The sequence below is a fragment of the Schistocerca cancellata genome, chromosome 2 (genome assembly GCF_023864275.1).
Source record: "Schistocerca cancellata isolate TAMUIC-IGC-003103 chromosome 2, iqSchCanc2.1, whole genome shotgun sequence".
Classification (NCBI taxonomy): domain Eukaryota; kingdom Metazoa; phylum Arthropoda; class Insecta; order Orthoptera; family Acrididae; genus Schistocerca; species Schistocerca cancellata.
The window spans coordinates 421,512,387-421,534,614 of NC_064627.1; positions in this window are offsets into that span (position 1 = coordinate 421,512,387).

Here is a 22,228-nt window from a genome sequence, read left to right on the forward strand (position 1 = left end):
AGGTAAAAATATTCGCGTGATCTGAGAGACCACACGTCTTTAGTTATATTTATGAAAATGTTATATGTGATACGTGATATGGTTCAAAGTAATGAATACAATGCATTTACAAGCTTCAAAGTGTATAATTCATACTTTCACACTATTTGTTGCATTGTATAATGTACAGCTACTTCAGTAATACGATGCACGCAGTAATACGATGTACGCAGTGCTTGGCAGCGACGCTGCTTACGATGTCACATCGTGCGTTGGGACAGCTAGGGAAAGGGAGAATGGGGAGCACATTACAGGCTATGCTTACCCGAACAGGCAGACACTGGACAGCAGTTGATGTTATTGCTCGTACAGTAGCTAACTTACCACTATCACTCATCATAACAAAACTGCTGATAAGGTTTAGGCACGACAGATGCCTCACATGTTTTCAGATTAATTTTTATAAATATACGGTGGTCCATTGATCGTGACCGGACCAAATATCTCACGAAGTAAGCGCCAAACGAAAAAAAACTACCAAGAACGAAACTTGCCTAGCTTGAAGGGGGAAACCAGATGGCGCTATGGTTGGCCAGCTAGATGGCGCTGCCATAGGTCAAACGGATATCAACTGCGTTTTTTTTTTTTAATAGGAACCCCTATTTTTATTACATACTAGTGTAGTACGTAAAGAAATATGAATGTTTTAATTGGACCACTTTTTTCGCTTTGTGATAGATGGCGCTGTAATAGTCATAAATATATGGCTTACAATTTTAGACGAATAGTTGGTAACAGGTAGGTTTTTTAAATTAAAATACAGAACGTAGGTACGTTTGAACATTTTATTTCGGTTGTTCCAATGTGATACATGTACCTTTGTGAACTTATCATTTCTGAGAACGCATGCTGCTACAGCGTGATTACCTGTAAATACCACATAAATGCAATAAATGCTCAAAATGATGTCCGTCAACCTCAATGCATTTGGCAATACGTGTAACGACATTCCTCTCAACAGCGAGTAGTTCGCCTTCCGTAATGTTCGCACATGCATTAACAATGCGCTGACGCATGTTGTCAGGCGTTGTCGGTGGATCACGATAGCAAATATCCTTCAACTTTTCCCACACAAAGAAATCCGGGGACGTCAGATACGGTGAACTTGCGGGCCATGGTATGGTGCTTCGACGACCAATCCACATGTCAATGAAATATGCTATTCAATACAGCTTCAACCCCACCCGAGCTATGTGCCGAACACCCATCATGTTGCAAGTACATCGCCATTCTGACATGCAGTGAAACATCTTGTAGTAACATCGGTAGAACATTACGTAGGAAATCAGCATACATTGCACCATTTAGATTGCCATCGATAAAATAGGGGGCAATTATCCTTCCTACCATAATGCCGCACCATATATTAACCCGCCAAGGTCACTGATGTTCCACTTGTCGCAGCCATCGTGGATTTTCCGTTGTCCAATAGTGCATATTACGTCGGTTTACGTTACCGCTATTGGTGAATGACGCTTCGTCGCTAAATAGAACGCGTGCAAAAAAATCTGTCATCGTCCCGTAATTTCTCTTGTGCCCAGTGGCAGAACTGTACACGATGAGCCGGCCGCTGTGGCCGAGCGGTTCTAGGCGCTTCAGTCCGGAACCGCGCGACTGCTACGGTCGCAGGTTCGAATCCTGCCTCGGGCATGGATGTGTGTGATGTCCGTAGGTTAATTACGTTTAAGTAGTTCTAAGTTCTAGGGGATTGATGACCTCAGATGTTAAGTCCCATAGTGCTAAGAGCCTTTTTTTTTTTTTTTTACACGACGTTCAAGGTCGTCGCCATGCAATTCCTGGTGCATAGAAATATGGTACGGGTGCAATCGATGTTGATGTAGCATTCTCAACACCGACGTTTTTTGAGATTCCCGTTTCTCGCTCAATTTGTCTGCTACTGATGTGCGTATTAGCCGCGACAGTAGTTAAAACACCTACCTGGGCATCATCATTTGTTGCAGGTCGTGGCTGACGTTTCACATGTGGCTGAACACTTCCTGTTTCCCTAAATAATGTAACTATCCGGCGAACGTTCCGATACTTGGATGATGTCGTCCAGGATACCGAGCAGCATACATAACACACGCCCGTTAGGTATTTTGATCACAATAGTCATACATCAACACGATATCGACCTTTTCCGTAATTGGTCAACGGTCCAAAAAACAAGGGTAATGTATCACGAAACAAATACCGTCCGCACTGGCGGAATGTTACCTGATACCACGTACTTATACGTTTGTGACTAATACAGCGCCATCTATCAAAAACCGAAATAAGTGGTCCAGCTAAAACATTCATATTTCTTTACGTACTACACGAAAATGTAATAAAAAAAGTGGTTACTATTTTTAAAAAAACGCAGTTGATATCTGTTTGGCCTATGGCGGCGCCATCTAGCGGGCCAACCATAGCGCCATCTGTTTTCCCCCTTCAAGCTAGACGAGTTTCGTTCTTTGTAGTTTTTTCGTTTGATGCTTATTTCGTGAGATATTTGGTCCGGTCACTATCAATGGACCACCCTGTATATAAACACTTAAATTGCAATTAATTTAGGCGAGATTGGTGGTTTGAACATTGTATATTGTTACAGAAATTATTGTATTACAAACAAACTTCATAACAAAGGAACTTTTTTAAGATGGCTTAAAAATTTCAAGAAAATATTAAATGGGGTACAAGTAGCTGCAGAAGGGAGGGACAGATGGTCAGCTGCAAAAGGCACTGAAAATGACATTCACTTTGATTTTGGTCTGTCCATGCTGTGCTAGTGCGCCACCTTTCATGAACACGTTGGCGACAGCACGTTTCCACCCTGACCTTTCTTCTTCTCTTTTCGTTGGTCAGCCCTAAACGTGGGTCGCACACACTAAGGCAGATTTCTTTTTTGGTGGGTTCAAGTATTTAATAAACAGATCTTTTTCGCAGAAACTCTTCCCGGTATCTTAAGCACCTAATGAAACCTGCCATTTGCTTCACCATAATCCGAGGAAACTCTGAAAAGGAACAGTTTCTACCATTAATCCTCAGTGTCCACCCGCGTTGCTGAAGTTAGGTTAGTTCAAGCTTTGGAACTCGCCCGGATAGCCGAGCGCGTTGAAGCGCCCGCTTGCGGGACACGGACAGTGGTTCGGCTGCGGATCGAATCCCCCTGGCGGAACCCGGCGAACTAGCGACGGAATCCGGTGTGCTGGCCAGCCTGGAAGAGGTTTTTATGTGGTTTTCCATATCGACAGTGTGGTATCGATAGCTACGATGCCACAACGTAGGCGCACTCTCGTAGGTTGGTACTACGAGAGCGGACGAACAACGCCGACCACAGCGCCCTTCAGCCGACGCTGTGGAGCTCGACGAGCGCCGCTCCAGATTCATCCCATTTGATCACGAGTAGACGACCTAGCAGCATTGTTTCTATTTCATAGTGGGCGAGCCACTACAGATTTTGCCTTTGTAACTTCTAGTAGCTGTTAGCTTTGATACCTGTATGGCTTCGAACCTACGTGCTCATCTCTGCCAAAGTTAAGTAACCATTTATGTACTCATATTTTTGCCTATAGTAAACTTGTAAAATCTACAGGCAGTACCGAAGTACTTTAGAAATGCTCCTACTCGCGTCCTTCACTCTCGACCTATTTTGTTGAAGCAGTTCACAGGAGCAGATCCACGCGCCGCCTATCCAGGCGGGATACAAAAGACAGAGATGAACACCGAGCTGATTCCCAGTCCCGCCTCAGTTAAGCGATTCGTAAACACACTGTAAACCGTTATCATGGCTGACGACACGATGTACAACAGATGTAGACAGAAGGGGTACACGGATTCTTACCTGGGAGGGAGCTGGCAGTAGCTTTAAAATGCATTTGGGAGCGGCGATTCCATCATAATAATAGTCTATGTACATGTATGGTTAGAAACGTACTATACCAGTTTCGACCTGGCACTGGTTGTATAAAGAGCACAGGAATGGCTGGTTGGATGGACTTTCAAGTTTTGGAGACCTGTTTATGTTTATACATACGTCCTTTGATCTGTAAATTCTACTCGTTACATTCATTCCGGTTACTTTGAAAGAAGGGAGGAAGGCGTAGGTTTAACGTTCCGTCGATTACGGTGGCATTACAGATAGGGCAGGAACGCGGATTGGGGAAGAATGTGGAAGGTACTCGGCTGTGTTCTTTTCAAAGGATCCCTCTCGGCATTTCCCTTAAACTACTTAGGGAAACCACTGAAAACCCAAATTTGAATTACCAGGCCGGGATTTGAACTGCTGACCCCCTAAACGTGAATTCTAATTTCGATCACTGTGTTCCTCACTCGTTCCGGCAATTAGGATGTCAAATTTTCCTTGAGCCTTCATTGTCATTATTTAATTTTTCTGATGTGTGGTTTAATTTTCACTAGATGAAATGGTTTCTGCATCTTCATTTCCCTCTTCACAAGCAAGGACGTTTACATATGTACGAAAGGCCAATTTCCTTCCTCATCCCATTTAAACCCGAATTTGTCCTCTGATTCTTATCATCTAGTCACCGACGGGATACTAAACTCATCTCTTCCTTCTCATCAGAAGACCTACATGTATTATTGTGGTGTACAACAACTTGTGCATTGCATTGTGTAAGAATGCATTCTGTTTACTTTGGTGAAGGAAGTCCATAATTTTGCTGAGGCGGGGGGGGGGGGGGGGGGGAGGAGGAGGAGGAGGAGCACCAAGTGTGAACAACGCCCAAGTAAATGTATGTGAGCTTCGCAGCTATTGTACCGAGTTCAAGCTGATTTTAACCATGCAGCTCCTCCGTAGCTGAGTGTTCCCAGCATTGTAGCTCAGCGTGTACAGAGGGTTAGTCACCCTCTGTAGTACTGTAGTGAAAAAAAAAAAAAAAAAAAACTGAATGAAGTTTTCAAAGATGAAATTACGAAATATGACGAAGATACAGATAGATGGAACGATTTAAAGAAGTGGTCTGCATAGATGGCTGTCATGCAGAGGGTTCCAGGTTCTACTGCTGGTACTGCCAAGGATGTTTCCTTGGCGGGAGAACTGGCACGGGGTGTACTCAGCCTCGCGATGCCAATTTAAGAGCTACTTGATAGAGAAGTAGCGGCTACAAGTTCTGCAAAATTTGCAAGACGGCAGGGAAAGCGATGTGCTGACCACATGCCCCTCCATACGGCATCCACATGTCACCACATGACAGAGGATGACACGGCAGTCGGTAGACATCTTAGGACATTGAGGGCATAGACCAGGAGCTCGTTTTCTTTTTTACAGACAGTTTTACGCCATTCGTGCAGTTTTCATTTTTTAGTATATTCCCTAATTTATATTAATTCTGTTTTTAACATATTTTAGTTCACAGTGAATATATTTTGATTTCGCTTTGGCGCTGAAGGCCACGCTGGCGTCTGCTTCTGACTAGCAATAGGGGTACAGCGTTGTGAAATTCACTGTTTTAGCAGAGACAAGATAAAATTGTCCTCGACCCAAAGGATGTCTGAACACTGCTGGTCCTTGCCAGGCCTAGTGCTATGGTGGTGATATGTCCAAATATGGGGGGAACTACTGTTTAACATGGACTTCGAGCCACTGAGCGATTCTGCTAGTTCCTTATACACGGGAACCCAAACTCCACTGAGAAAACTTCGGAAGCTGTTCAGGAATATTATCTAGTATTTTGGTATAAGAGTGTAGGGAGTGGCAATTGACCCTAAACATAAACAAATGTAAAGTATTGCGAATACATAGCTAGAAAGATACGATACTGTATGATTACACGATTGCAGCCCAATCACTGGAAGTAGTTACTTCCATAAAATATCTATGGGCATACGTTGGGGACGGTCTGAAGTGAAACGACTACACAAAAAAAGTCGCGGGTGAGGCAGACGCCAAACTGATATTCATTTGAAGATTCCTCATACAATGTAGTCCATCAATAAAGAAGGAACGTTACAAAACACAGTTCGACCTATACTCGATTATTGCTTGTCAGCCTGGGATCCGTACCAGATAGGATTGATAGAGGAAACAGAGACTATCCGAAAAAGAATAGCACTTTTCATTACAGTTTCATTTACGAAGCGTGAAAGGATCACGGAAATGCTTCGCCAACTCCTGCAGCAGACGCTGCAAGAGAGGCGTTCTGCATCAAGGTGTGGTTTTCTGTAAAAGTTCGAGAGCGTACGTTCCTGGAAGATCAACCAATATATACTTGCTGGAAGAGACAACCAATACATTTCTTCCTCCTACGTTTATAGCGTGAAAAGAGCATAAAGATAAAATCAGAAAGATTCGAGTCCATACAATTGCTTACCCGAATCATTCACGACTGGAACAGGAAAATGGGGAAAGGGGCCGAACCGCACAATAACCCTGGGTTCATGGGCTCGGTGTGGGGCGACGGCGGGGTGGTGGACTGCTGTGGCGTGATGTGGGGTTGTGTATCACTGAGGGCTACGGTGGGGACGAAGCCTCTCCGTCGTTTCTAGGTCCACAGTTCCATACAATACAAAAACACAGTCATCTACCAAAGGAAAGGTAGATTAATGAGAAAGCTGCTGTGAAACAGCAAGCTCAGTGAAGCGGTCAGTTTAACAACTTGCTACTTGCTTCATGACTGTCAAACATGAAAATGAAACAGTAGCCACTGGCCTTTAATTCCTAAAAGGAATGAGCCTCGTCATCTAATTAGCATGACATACTCCAATGAGCAACTGAATTAGTGACAGCTGTCTAGTACTGTGTAGCCCCCGTTTCACCCATGTTGACAATGGCGACACGCCGTGAGACACAACCGCTGGGGAACCATGCTGGTCCATGACTGTTGAACCTACAGAGATTAGTTAGAGCTGGGAACAAGACGTCCACGTCTCACTCTGTGGCGTCCCTCATACAGGCTACTCCGTAATGACTGCCACACGAACACCTGCATGTTCCTCATACCTGACTCAATGCGAGAACGACAGGGCAGCACATCGGCTTGATGAAGATAACAGTACGGATACGTCGTCCTGTGAGGGAACAACGAATCCACATGAAGATATGGTGATACAGTACGTTCCTATACAGAATTTAGGGAAAAAGCCTGATAATAAGGTCAGGGCAGTATAGAAGATGAAGAATTGAGCAAAATTTTATAGATAGCTCTAGATAGGAAATGCACTGTTGTTAAGTTAAGAACATAAAACGACAGCTAATCAGCGACGAGCGTACTGAAATGTGCACATGTAAACTAACTTGCACTAGATAACGTCTGTTGTGCTAGAGAGCCAAGTTACTAATTGAATAAGCTGTATAGTTAAAGCCGAGCAAACTTTAAATTCCTACCCATGGCTGACTATGTTTGATGCAAATTTTCAGTGATGTTTACCGGTAAATCAGTTAAGTTAAAAGTACCGAAATGCCATTTGTTTGTTAAGATAATAAGATGTCCTGCAGAATCAGCACTGCAATAATATAGTCGAAGTGTGGTGCTGTAAGGTGCAATGTTATCTGGCTCTATACTAATAATAAATCTTTAAAACTGCCGTGTCTGTTTAACCACTCTCCTCCATAACTGCTAGACGAACTTTCATACGGTTTTCGCAGGGTAAGTTGAGCATAGCTTGGGCACGGTATTGGCTTTACATCGTAATTGAAGTTTTATCCATACTAATCCATACTCATACTAATATTACAAATGCGAAACTAACTCTGTTACATTTTCTCGACTAACACGCTGAACCGATTTTTTTAAAAAAATGGCTCTGAGCACTATGGGACTTAACTCCTGCGGTCATCAGGTCCCCTAGAACTTAGAACTACTTAAACCTAACTAACCTAAGGACATTACACACATCCATGTCCGAGGCAGTATTCGAACCTGCGACCGTAGGAACCGATTTCGATCAAATTTGATATGGAGGTAACTTGAACCCTGAAGAAGAACATAGGCTGCTTTACATCGTGTAGTGCAAGCTACTTATGATGTGAAGAAGATTAAACGAATTAGGGAAAAATATTTACCTTTTGAAAAGCTACCTACTCTTTGACTTTTGAACTTAATTATCACTTAACTCATGAGGTTACTTTTCTGTAACGTATACTACGAGGTGTGGTCTCTGAGACCGCTATCTTGAAACCAATATTTAAAGCACAAAGCACTCCGACTTCAGGGCCACGAGTGGCCTACCGGGACCATCCGACCGCCGTGTCATCCTCAGTAGAGGATGCGGATAAGAGGGGCGTGGGGTCAGCACACCGCTCTCCCGGTCGTTATGATGGTATTCTTGACCGAAGCCGCTACCATTCGATCGAGTAGCTCCTCAATTGGCATCACGAGGCTGAGTGCACCCCGAAAAATGGCAACAGCGAATGGCGGCCTGGATGGTCACCCATCCAAGTGCCGACAACGCCCGGCAGCGTTTAACTTCGGTGATCTAACGGGAACCCGTGTATCCACTGCGGCAAGGCCGATTTTAAGCACAAACCAGTGGAAAATTTTAATTTATATTCCATAACTTTCATGTTTACAGTTATTTAAGCGTTTTTTAACTGATTTTATTCCATTAAGTAGAGCTTGGAGTATTTTACTCTTTATCTCGCAAAATCACATACTTTTTTGCTTTTTCTATAATAGGCCTACACATAAACGAACTGTTACAGAACTGACTTTTAAGTTCTGAAAAATTATAGTATCTCTGTAGCAGGTAAAGTTCATATATAACTAAATTCTGAGGTTTAAACTTGTAAAAAAAAACTGAACACAACAGTCACAAATAGCGAATGTGCAAAATTGACTTTCAATGCTTGGCTCTACATCTCTCTTTACCACAACTCAGAACACATCTGATTTTAACTAAAACTTTAAACATTTTATCGGAGAAACAGAAAGGTCCTCATCACGACCGTCCTGAAGATCTTATATTAAATGATGCTCCTGTTCGTTAGCAGAACTGAGATTACTGACTATTGAAAAATCATTGTCTTATTTGTCTATTTCTTGTTCTACATGACTGACATTATCCTCTATCCATCGACTAACAGATTTCCAAACTTAGGATGTGTAAAACTGCCTCATTCTGCAAACACTTTTGTCCTGTACTGACAAAAACAGGTACACCGTTTCACGAGGGTGTGTTCTATAAGGCCCCAACGCGTGTCAACGACAAATAAATTTAATGATAATGCAACTAACAATACAACATTGTAGGGTTGACAATTCAAGGAGGGTAGGTTGGATATAGAAGCATTCCACCAGAATTAACCTTGAATTGTTGTTGTTGTTGTGGTCTTCAGTCCTGAGAGTGGTTTGATGCAGCTCTCCATGCTACTCTATCCTGTGCAAGGTTCTTCATTTCCCAGTACCTACTGCAACCTACATCCTTCTGAATCTGTTTAGTGTATTCATCTCTTGGTCTCCCTCTGCGATTTTTACCCTCCACGCTGCCCTCCAATACTAAATTGGTGATCCCTTGATGCCTCAGAATATGCTCTACCAACCGATCCCTTCTTCTAGTCAAGTTTTACCACAAATTTATCTTCTCTCCAATTCTATTCAATACCTCCTCATTAGTTATGTGATCTACCCATCTAATCTTCAGCATTCTTCTGTAGCACCACATTTCGAAAGCTTCTATTCTCTTCTTGTCTAAACTATTTATCGTCCATGTTTCACTTACATACATGGCTACACTCCATACAAATACTTTCAGAAACGACTTCCTGACACTTAAATCTATACTCGATGTTAACAAATTTCTCTTCTTCAGAAACGCCTTCCTTGCCATTGCCAGTCTACATTTTATATCCTCTCTACTTCGACCATCATCAGTTATTTTGCTCCCCAAATAACAATACTCAATTACTACTTTAAGCGTCTCATTTCCTAATCTAATTCCCGCAGCATTACCCGAATTAATTCGACTACATTCCATTATTCTCGTTTTGCTTTTGTTGATGTTCATCTTATATCCTTCTTTCAAGACCATGTCCATTCCGTTCAACTGCTCTTCCAAGTCCTTTGCTGTCTCTGACAGAATTACAATGTCATCGGCGAACCTCAAAGTTTTTATTTCTTCTCCGTGGATTTTAATTCCTACTCCAAATTTTTCTTTTGTTTCCTTTACTGCTTACTCAATATACAGGTTGAATAACATCGTGGAGATGCTACAATCTTGTCTCACTCCCTTCCCAACCACTGCTTCCCTTTCATGTCCCTCGACTCTTATAATTGCCATCTGGTTTCTGTACAAATTGTAAACAGCCTTTCGCTCCCTGTATTTTACGCTTGCCGCCTTCAGAATTTGAAAGAGAGTATTCCAGTCAACATTGTCAAAAGCTTTCTCTAAGTCTACAAATGCTAGAAACGTAGGTTTGCCTTTCCTTAATCTTTCTTCTAAGATAAGTCGTAGGGTCAGTATTGCCTCACGTGTTCCAACATTTCTACGGAATCCAAACTGATCTTCCCCGAGGTCGGATTCTACCAGTTTTTCCATTCATCTGTAAAGAATTCGCTTAGTATTTTGCAGCAGTGGCTTATTAAACTGATAGTTCGGTAATTTTCACATCTGTCAACACCTGCTTTCTTTGGGATTGGAATTAATATATTCTTCTTGAAGTCTGTCTAATACATCTTGCTCACCAGATGGTAGAGTTTTGTCAGGACTGGCTCTCACAAGGCTGACAGTAGTTCTAATGGAATGTTGTCTACTCCCGGGCCTTGTTTCGACTTAGGTCTTTCAGTGCTCTGTCAAGCTCTTGAATAACGAGGTAAAAATATTCGCGTGATCTGAGAGACCACACGTCTTTAGTTATATTTATGAAAATGTTATATGTGATACGTGATATGGTTCAAAGTAATGAATACAATGCATTTACAAGCTTCAAAGTGTATAATTCATACTTTCACACTATTTGTTGCATTGTATAATGTACAGCTACTTCAGTAATACGATGCACGCAGTAATACGATGTACGCAGTGCTTGGCAGCGACGCTGCTTACGATGTCACATCGTGCGTTGGGACAGCTAGGGAAAGGGAGAATGGGGAGCACATTACAGGCTATGCTTACCCGAACAGGCAGACACTGGACAGCAGTTGATGTTATTGCTCGTACAGTAGCTAACTTACCACTATCACTCATCATAACAAAACTGCTGATAAGGTTTAGGCACGACAGATGCCTCACATGTTTTCAGATTAATTTTTATAAATATACGGTGGTCCATTGATCGTGACCGGACCAAATATCTCACGAAGTAAGCGCCAAACGAAAAAAAACTACCAAGAACGAAACTTGCCTAGCTTGAAGGGGGAAACCAGATGGCGCTATGGTTGGCCAGCTAGATGGCGCTGCCATAGGTCAAACGGATATCAACTGCGTTTTTTTTTTTTTTAATAGGAACCCCTATTTTTATTACATACTAGTGTAGTACGTAAAGAAATATGAATGTTTTAATTGGACCACTTTTTTCGCTTTGTGATAGATGGCGCTGTAATAGTCATAAATATATGGCTTACAATTTTAGACGAATAGTTGGTAACAGGTAGGTTTTTTAAATTAAAATACAGAACGTAGGTACGTTTGAACATTTTATTTCGGTTGTTCCAATGTGATACATGTACCTTTGTGAACTTATCATTTCTGAGAACGCATGCTGCTACAGCGTGATTACCTGTAAATACCACATAAATGCAATAAATGCTCAAAATGATGTCCGTCAACCTCAATGCATTTGGCAATACGTGTAACGACATTCCTCTCAACAGCGAGTAGTTCGCCTTCCGTAATGTTCGCACATGCATTAACAATGCGCTGACGCATGTTGTCAGGCGTTGTCGGTGGATCACGATAGCAAATATCCTTCAACTTTTCCCACACAAAGAAATCCGGGGACGTCAGATACGGTGAACTTGCGGGCCATGGTATGGTGCTTCGACGACCAATCCACATGTCAATGAAATATGCTATTCAATACAGCTTCAACCCCACCCGAGCTATGTGCCGAACACCCATCATGTTGCAAGTACATCGCCATTCTGACATGCAGTGAAACATCTTGTAGTAACATCGGTAGAACATTACGTAGGAAATCAGCATACATTGCACCATTTAGATTGCCATCGATAAAATAGGGGGCAATTATCCTTCCTACCATAATGCCGCACCATATATTAACCCGCCAAGGTCACTGATGTTCCACTTGTCGCAGCCATCGTGGATTTTCCGTTGTCCAATAGTGCATATTACGTCGGTTTACGTTACCGCTATTGGTGAATGACGCTTCGTCGCTAAATAGAACGCGTGCAAAAAAATCTGTCATCGTCCCGTAATTTCTCTTGTGCCCAGTGGCAGAACTGTACACGATGAGCCGGCCGCTGTGGCCGAGCGGTTCTAGGCGCTTCAGTCCGGAACCGCGCGACTGCTACGGTCGCAGGTTCGAATCCTGCCTCGGGCATGGATGTGTGTGATGTCCGTAGGTTAATTACGTTTAAGTAGTTCTAAGTTCTAGGGGATTGATGACCTCAGATGTTAAGTCCCATAGTGCTAAGAGCCTTTTTTTTTTTTTTTTACACGACGTTCAAGGTCGTCGCCATGCAATTCCTGGTGCATAGAAATATGGTACGGGTGCAATCGATGTTGATGTAGCATTCTCAACACCGACGTTTTTTGAGATTCCCGTTTCTCGCTCAATTTGTCTGCTACTGATGTGCGTATTAGCCGCGACAGTAGTTAAAACACCTACCTGGGCATCATCATTTGTTGCAGGTCGTGGCTGACGTTTCACATGTGGCTGAACACTTCCTGTTTCCCTAAATAATGTAACTATCCGGCGAACGTTCCGATACTTGGATGATGTCGTCCAGGATACCGAGCAGCATACATAACACACGCCCGTTAGGTATTTTGATCACAATAGTCATACATCAACACGATATCGACCTTTTCCGTAATTGGTCAACGGTCCAAAAAACAAGGGTAATGTATCACGAAACAAATACCGTCCGCACTGGCGGAATGTTACCTGATACCACGTACTTATACGTTTGTGACTAATACAGCGCCATCTATCAAAAACCGAAATAAGTGGTCCAGCTAAAACATTCATATTTCTTTACGTACTACACGAAAATGTAATAAAAAAAGTGGTTACTATTTTTAAAAAAACGCAGTTGATATCTGTTTGGCCTATGGCGGCGCCATCTAGCGGGCCAACCATAGCGCCATCTGTTTTCCCCCTTCAAGCTAGACGAGTTTCGTTCTTTGTAGTTTTTTCGTTTGATGCTTATTTCGTGAGATATTTGGTCCGGTCACTATCAATGGACCACCCTGTATATAAACACTTAAATTGCAATTAATTTAGGCGAGATTGGTGGTTTGAACATTGTATATTGTTACAGAAATTATTGTATTACAAACAAACTTCATAACAAAGGAACTTTTTTAAGATGGCTTAAAAATTTCAAGAAAATATTAAATGGGGTACAAGTAGCTGCAGAAGGGAGGGACAGATGGTCAGCTGCAAAAGGCACTGAAAATGACATTCACTTTGATTTTGGTTTTTCAAGTTTATTTTTGAATCGTCCAACAAACAACACATGTTCCATAGAGTGCATGCATGGTTCATGAAGCCATCTATAACATCCTGCACATTGAATCCAATCAGAAGACGACGCTTGTTGATAAAGTTTAAGCCACTCTACACATTCGTTTCCTTCAATATTTAATTCATCAGAAGAACTATTGCGAAGGGAAATATCATTATCTTTTTGTGAAATTGTATCTTCAAACAGACGCTTCTTTGGCGTCTTTTTTTTTTCTTCTGGTTTTGGAGATTTAATTTCTTTTAGCTTCTACATCTTTTTTATGCACAGTCTTTTCGTTTCTTCTTTCCTTCAGCAATTTTCTTTCTTTTTGTTGCTATAAACTCGTCGCATGTTAGATTCGTTGTTAACTGTTTTCTTCTATACTTGCTTCTCTGAGGTAGTACAGGAACAGGTGAAATCTATTCCAGCAATTTTGATGGAGTTTCTTCATGAGGTGTCACTGAGTTGTCATTCACACTGCAATTGCCTTGCGCAGTTGGTCGAAAAGTAGCCAAATTTGTCCAATATTTGCGAGTAGAAGGGTGTCCCGTTAACAAATTTGTTTCAGACGTTGATGTTGTTGGCTGATCTGGAGTCAAAATATTTGAGACATATTCAATAGTTGGGAGTTCAGTCTCAATATTATTAATATCTGAAAGAAATGCATGGTTAAGACAATTCCAGTGGCTCTAAATCCGGATACATCAATCTGGACAGTTGCAGCACGAGTCCATACTTTGAAGAGCAACTCTCCAAACTGCTGCCTTATAATTCTTATGTCCCAACTTTCATTAGCTACAATCCATGAAAGACATGCCTCTTTAAATTAAGATTTAGAGGCTTGAAAAATGATCGGTCTAATGGCTGTACAAAGTGTGTCGTTTGACTAGGCAAACGAACTATCTACACTTTGATTTCAACAGCTATATTCAAAAGGATGACAGAATTCATATGAGGGATGACCGTCTAGCAGAAACAGAGCAGGGCCAGGTGCCTTCTTTCTAGGAAGGAAATAGGTTTTGAAACAATCCATGACAATACCAGTGTTAACATAAGCGGATTGTCTTCTGATAATAACAACTGATCCTGGAGGCATGTTATCTTCAGCGTCTTGTGTTCTGTTTACTCCTTTGTAAATGCAGTAAGATGATAAGAAATTTCTCGCACCAATACAGCAGGCAATAACTGTTACTGTCTCTCCTTTTCCAGCAGAAGTAATAACATGGACATCTCTGCTTCCTTTTGCCACTACAACCTTCCCATGCTCGTTGTTTAACTGTAAACCAGGTTCGTCGACGTTGTAGATACTAACTGGTTTAACCAAAAGCCCGTTTTTTGTCAACGTTTTTGTCAATAGATCTAAGTAAGAACTGACTTCGCCTCCTTTCATTCCAGTCGCTCTGGCAACAGAAAGCCCCTGCGATTGTCTGATGCTTTCTAAAATTGAGAGAAGCCAGTCTTTCTCTGCACGTTTCTTTTCTTGATTGAATTTATTTTTCAATCCCATGTGATCAGCTAAATTGAAAGCTTTTTGCCCGAGGTCTGACGGTCTGGGAGCAAAGCCACATGCTTGCAATTTCTTTACATGGGCAACTAATTTCGTTTGTGCATATTCACCCAAGTATGATGATGGTCGACACCCTGTCTTCTTGAAGTTGCACTTAGCAAGTCTTTGTTCGTTGTGGTACATGTTTCATTCGAGAGAGGCCGTAAGACTAGTCGAAGAGGAAAGTAAATCTAAAAGCGTTACTTTCCTCTTGCTGCCTCTATTATATCCTCTGTAGTCCACTTTCTCCTGTTTGTTGTCCTAATGCGTTTCTTCGTATTTTTCTGTAAAACAAAATCGTATGGACTGCTGTTAGCGTTGCAAGCATCGCGGCATCTGTTCCACAGTAAGGGTGCGTCATCTGTCCGTTTTCAAAGTGTCAGTTTCCTTGACTTACCTTTGAGTCGAAATTCTGATTTCTTAAATTTCTTATCTATTTTCCACTCCTGAATTACAAAAACATGCGAGTAAACTGATCTCCCAACGGTTACAACGAGCGTCGCACGCACAGTAGCGTCTACTAAAGAAATTTCTTAGAAGTGTGGGTCAGTCATCTGTCACGCTTTTATCTTATGTGAGTGCAGCTGTGGGTAGTAGCTAGTTAATAATAAATCTTAGGCCATATGTTCATATTTATACTGATACACGGAAACCAAGAATGAAATTTTATACTAGCAAGTACAGCATATCAGCAACTGTGAGCTAAGATAATGGTGATAAAGACACATTTCAAATTTTAAACCGTCATAATTCCCTATATCGCGATTTACATCAATTGCTCGAAATTCCTTCCTCTAAGATCACTAAAAAGTTGGCATCGTCAAAGAAATTATTGACGCACTCTCGAAAATTCTTGGCATGTTACTAGACCGCTAGACACAACCAGGCACATTCACTTAAGCACAAACTTTCTCGTGCTTGTTGCTGATTGGGTGTCGCTTCATGGCATAGCCTCGAAACCCTGCATTTCTGAACTATGGTTACATGCAAAATGCTCAGTTCGACGTCCCCTTGCTGCTCTTACCCTATTATCAGGTCGTTTTTGTCCATTTAGAATAATTCGCTGGTGAGAGACTTGAAACTCCTTTTACCCCTGCAAAAACCTACTGCACAAGAATACGTCCATCATCTACGTGAATGGTACCTTGTCAGCAAGCAGAATGTATTGCTTCATGTAGTTGCTGTCATGTCCGTACTAGCGTTTACTGCCTCTCATTAGTCCAGGCGACCATTTTCATGTATGAAGTGTTCAACGGTGGTGTCCCTGTGCCAGTGCTAATCTCGATGGCCCACGATATTTTTGAGCAAAGCTGTCGTCAGCACTTTGTTGTCCAAAGCAGCTGACTTTGATGCGGCTGCTATCCCAGAAACAAGCTTCGTCTACTAACGGTATGTCAAAAGATCAATGTTTTATCGATCTGAGTACAGGAGTTTCCGAAGTGTCGAGCTTGATAGTTGCTAAGGAACAACTGACTCTTGCTGAGGAACAAAGGTCCGTTGCTATGGAACAACCGACAATTGCCATGGAAATGTAGAGGCCGGGACGTGTTAACTGCAGCGAATCCTGATCACGAACAGTCTGTATGGATTCGACGGTTATACATTATGGTGTGTGACGAAGGCTGTTGTGGAATCAATTAGTGCGATTCCGCGTAGCTTGGCAACATCTCTGGAAGACATCATGTGAGTTCTTATGATCGTGGACGAGCAGTTGTACGTCTCGAAGCCAGTCAAGTGCCCTGCTATGGCCACAGTAATGGATGTGACCAAAAGTGTCATCTTGCTATCAGAAAAGGCCACTGAAGGTGGAAATGCCATGCGAAAGCATGCCACTGGCCGTATATAGTCCACCACGCAACAAGAGGATCGATATATAGCCCTAGTGGCGAAAAGGAACAGATATCTCACTCCTAGACAGATAACTGCAAATGGTTCAAATGGCTCTGAGAGCTATGGGACTTAACATCTGAGGTCATCAATCCCCTAGAACTTAGAACTACTTAAACCTAACTAACCTAAGGACATCACACACATCCATGTCGGAGGCAGGATTCGAACCTGCGACCGTAGCAGTCGCGCGGTTCAGGACTGAAAGCCTAGAACCGCTCGGTCACCGCGGCCGGCTATGACTGCAGACCTTAAAACTGTTATTGGTGGACGTGTCTGTACCACAGCGATTTCGTGGCGATTAAATTAGACTGGTTTGTATGCTCGGAAGCCTGTTACATGCATTTCACTTCAATCACGTCGTCATCGAAAAACAATTCTTTGGTGTAGGGAGGATGTTGGCTGCGTCAGTAACAGTGGTCTAAAGTGATGTCCTTTGACAAATCGACTTCACTGTGGCAAGTGGCCACCGCTTAGTATGGAGAAAGGGGAAACAGGTTACACACCACAGAATGTTCATGAATGTCATCGCTATGACCTAGGCGTTGTATTGTGGGTAGACATTATGCACAATGGCCAAACATCGCTGCATATCTTAGCGCGAGATACTGTTACAGCACAGCGGTATTACAGGGAGATTATTCTAGATCATGTCCTTCTTTTTAGTGACGCAGTAAGTCCTGAATTTCCATTTAAGGACGACAGTGCCCGCCCACACGGGACCGCTGAGGTGTCGGGCACACTGGAAAGTGGAGGTATTAAACGTATGGAATGACTGCGAACTCCACCGTATAGAGCATGCCTGGGACGGTCTTGGCAGATGTGTTTCTCAACGAACACTCCTTCATCGAACGATGCAAGAACTTAAAACCACCTTAAGAGAGGAGTGGGACAATATCCACCCAAGGACAACGTCTCACAGTTTGACAGCCAGCATGTATAAAAGGTGCAAATTGTGCACTAGTGCCCGACGAGGACATTCTTTACTGGGAGCCCGATATCGGCCTTTATGTTGGGAGTCTGACCTGTGTCAGACATGAAAGTTATTTATCTCTGTTTTCCTGCTTTCCCACCTGGTAAAATCTGTATCATTTTTCGATATAAATATACCACTCTACGTCTGTTACACATGTACTATGTTTCATGTCGTCCATCATTACCTGTAATTATTCCTGTGCAATAATGTACATGTTCTTTAGCAACTGTCAATCAGTGTACTTTAAGCTATCCACCGAAAAAGCAGTACCATGAACTGCAAGCTACCGTCACATGTCGTTAGGGCGTACCATAACGCTATCTTTAATGCCATACTTGTCTTCGCAGCCAGTTTAAGGGAGCATCGGCTGCGATTCGAGAACTTGCAGATTCATTCTGAAATGACCACAGAGGAGCGTAGGGGCCTACTCCTCAGGCCGACTGGGGCATTCGGTAGAGACCATTCTGGTTGTACTGGGGATCTGCCCCATCTACATTCAAGTACGATAAAGAACAGCGTGCTACGAGTTAATTCGAGGCAGATTCGACCGAATGGAAGTGATTAAACGGGTAAATACTGTTAGGCGTTTGTATAACTTTTTCTCAAGATTCAAAAACAGACCTCGATCGCACCTGCGATAGCACAGCTACGGGAGAGGTGCATTTCATTACTGGACATGATCCTCACCCCAACCTCCTGCACAGAAAAGGGAGAGGGCAACAGCTCTAAGCGAATGCAGAGAAATAAGAACGTCTGAACGTACTACTTCATAGTGATTTACACCAAATAGGGGAAATGGACTGGATGATTTGAACTAGGACGTAACTGATCCAAGAAACCGAAGTATAGAAGTTACTTTACTTCTAAAGAAAATCAAGAGCATTGTAGTATGAGTTTTATAATAGGGAAAGTAGGGATATCGATGCCAAAGTACGGGACAAATATTTGGTAACTAAATGGCACATTCTCAAAGAGGTTTGAAAAGCATGTGTACAGGAAGAATAACAATAGCAGAACCACGTCGAAAATGAGTTCATCAAGGGAGCAATGAGGAGGACAGCTCAGCGCACATCCTAAGTTCGGATAAAAAAGATAGTAAGTGAGAATGGGATACTGATTAGTGAGTTAATTACAGATGTAATGTGTACATTTCGAGTAAGTTGTTACACTTTTTAAAAAACAGGAACTCATATGTTAATACGGATGCTCGAGTGCTCCCTATACACGTAGGATCATTTGAGAGTAGTTTAGTATAGGGATAAACATTCATATACAGAACGCCACAGTCAGTAATCATGAGGAATTCCAAGATTGCTGATTACTGTTGTAGAAGAATAGGGTCAGAGTGTCCTTTGGTGGTGATTTTTTCCTTCAGTTCTACTTCAATCTTCTTGCTTTCTTTTATTTCTGTATTTTTCTATTATAAGGCAGTATATTTTAGCTGTAGATGTTAAATATAATATAACATGATATAATAATATACTCAGTGCTACACTGAAATAGCTATAGAAGCTATAGAACACAACGACCTACCTTCAAATCAGAATAGGCGAAGTCAGATGTAATAGCAATAAATAAGTAAATGGCCCCCATCAGATGGCCGAATAGCGCCTTGCCCATCATGTGCGCCGGCTGCTGTGGCCGAGCGATTCTAGGCGCTTCAGTCCGGAACCGCGCTACCGCTACGGTCGCACTTTCGAATACGTCTGACTGTTTATGAAAACTACGCTATCGGAATTTCATTGATGAGTATTTCTGTGACACATTCGCATTTACTAGACGCTCAGGCAGTTTCTAATCATTTTACTGTCGTAATTGTGAGGCAGAATCGTCTTTTTACCTTTCTCAATACCAGTGACAAATAATGGTATAATAACCTCGTGACTGCTGACTTCTATCCCTATTTACTTTTTTTTCAAAAGAATCCTCAATCGTGTACCCAGGTCGTGCCGTATGTTCAATGTTGGTATGACCACGTTTAAATTCATGGAGCCAGTACTTCTTTGAAGGTTCTTTGAACCTCCCTCAGCCTAGTTTTCTATCTGGATCACGGTACACGTTTTAAAATGAAAATGTTTTTGCACTACACAACACTCGTTTCATACGATAAACTTTACATCGATCACTTTATACAGGTGTCAACTAACAGATGCACGTTGCATCTGCTTCTTAATTAGAACAAAACTGCCACAGCATCAACAAGATCCACTATTTCGTATAAATGTACCGCACTTAATAATCCACCTCCATAATTCAGCCATAATATTTCTTTGTTCCTTCTCCCCTGTTGCTTCTGCACTGCAGTTTAAGGATTAGACACAATCTGTTATAATCATTCTTTGACCATCCTAATTTAGTGGTAAATACTGTCCTCCCTAAATGCTATCTCTCGCATTATTGTTTCCTCGTACTAATCTCCTCAGTTACCTTGCTAGATGCTACTCCCAGCTTCCCTACTTTGCTAAAATGTCAATGGTAGTGAGCATACGTTCTTCCTTCTCTCATTAACGATGCCTGCAGCTACATGGCACCTCTTTTAATTTTAGGAGGTATTCTACAATTCATTTATGAGAGGTAAGTTTTTGCATCAGAACCATATCGGGAAGAATAACGGATGCATGTGAGGAGGAGCATATGCATATCATAGCTCTTTCATCTGAGGCACTGTGCCAATAAGGGAGCCAGCAAGTTAGCGGGGAGATGATGCTAATCTGGATTTCCAACTGGTATACGCATACGGTAGCTGTCCCTCGCTCGAAAACTGGCTCAACCACATCGTTAACCCCTCCCGTTTTCTTCACACCCATGTGAACCAAGGTGATATCTGAATGGCAGACCAACGATGCACAGCACGGTGCCTGACACACCACGGGTGTTGGACTCACCACGCCGAACAGATGCCAAGGGAGGAGAATGTACAATTATGTCACTCTGACAGATATACTCTGACTTCCATTGCCATCCAAATTTCATGAATATCAGCCAAAAGTCGCTGATAAGGAGAGTGGCAACTCATATCAGATAAAAAGAATATTTAAGGTTGAAAATCATACACAGAGTAACGTATTAGTGTTTATTTTGTTAGGAACCTATATCTGGCATGTAGAAGCATCATCATATATCAGCTGACGTCCATAAAGATGACAATATGTAATGGTAATATCCTATAAAACACAGCCATCTCCCATAGAAAGAAGACGAGTCGATTTGTGGAGCTAGTAGCACACCATGCCTGTACTCGCAAAAGAGAATAGAAATTTACATGGATAGTACCTACCATCTATTTTACGGAACAATGAGCTGAATGTGCAAAACAGTTTTTTACGATGTCGGGACTCCTACCCAAACTATTAGTTACTAGTTAGTCCTTTGCCCCGTGTTTCTCAGAAGCACTTTGATAAACTTTTGAGGATTTTTTCCTTACTTTTGTAAGAGTTTTAAGCAAGACTCAGCTTTTATATTCGTTTTAGGATATGCATGACGAAGTGGACATGTTTCTTCCATGTCATATTATTTGACCATGCTGGTATCATAGTGAAAACGTTATGGACCCTAACGCCCAGATCTTTTGCACTCGAAACTCAGATCTATCCAACCACCCAGTATAAACTAAAACAATAAAATACAGATACTGCTAAGTTCAAAGTGTCTTTAGTCATTACGTTAAAACGAGGAGCTACTGTCTAGTGCTATGATCAAGAACCCTTTTATTTTCGTGGTTCGTTTCAATTGATTACTGACACCTTGGTGGGCGCTAGTCAGTGAACTTAAAAAGCGGTAACACATACGTAACTAAATAAATATTAGTAGCTCAACCGCAATATATATACTTTTCACAGTAAATTTACTTGTTAGGTTTATCCTGTATATAACGATACTGAACTGTTCTTAGATATTACACCGTCTGTATCGTCCACGTTCTATAATTTTTCAGCAAAATGGCTTATTACTGGTGGTTCTGATTCTGTCATCCACTATATAATAGAATATACGAGTGCATTTCAGGAATACACAAACATTTATGCATTTACATTTATGCTCGGTAAGCCATCATACGACGTACTGCAAGGTACATCGAGAACCACTAACATACCTACATCTACATTTGCATCTACATCTACAGGGTGCGGCGCTTAAATCCGGACAAATGAAACTTTTTTTAAAAAGCAAATTTATTAAAACAAAATAGAAATGAAAATGAAAATCATTTTA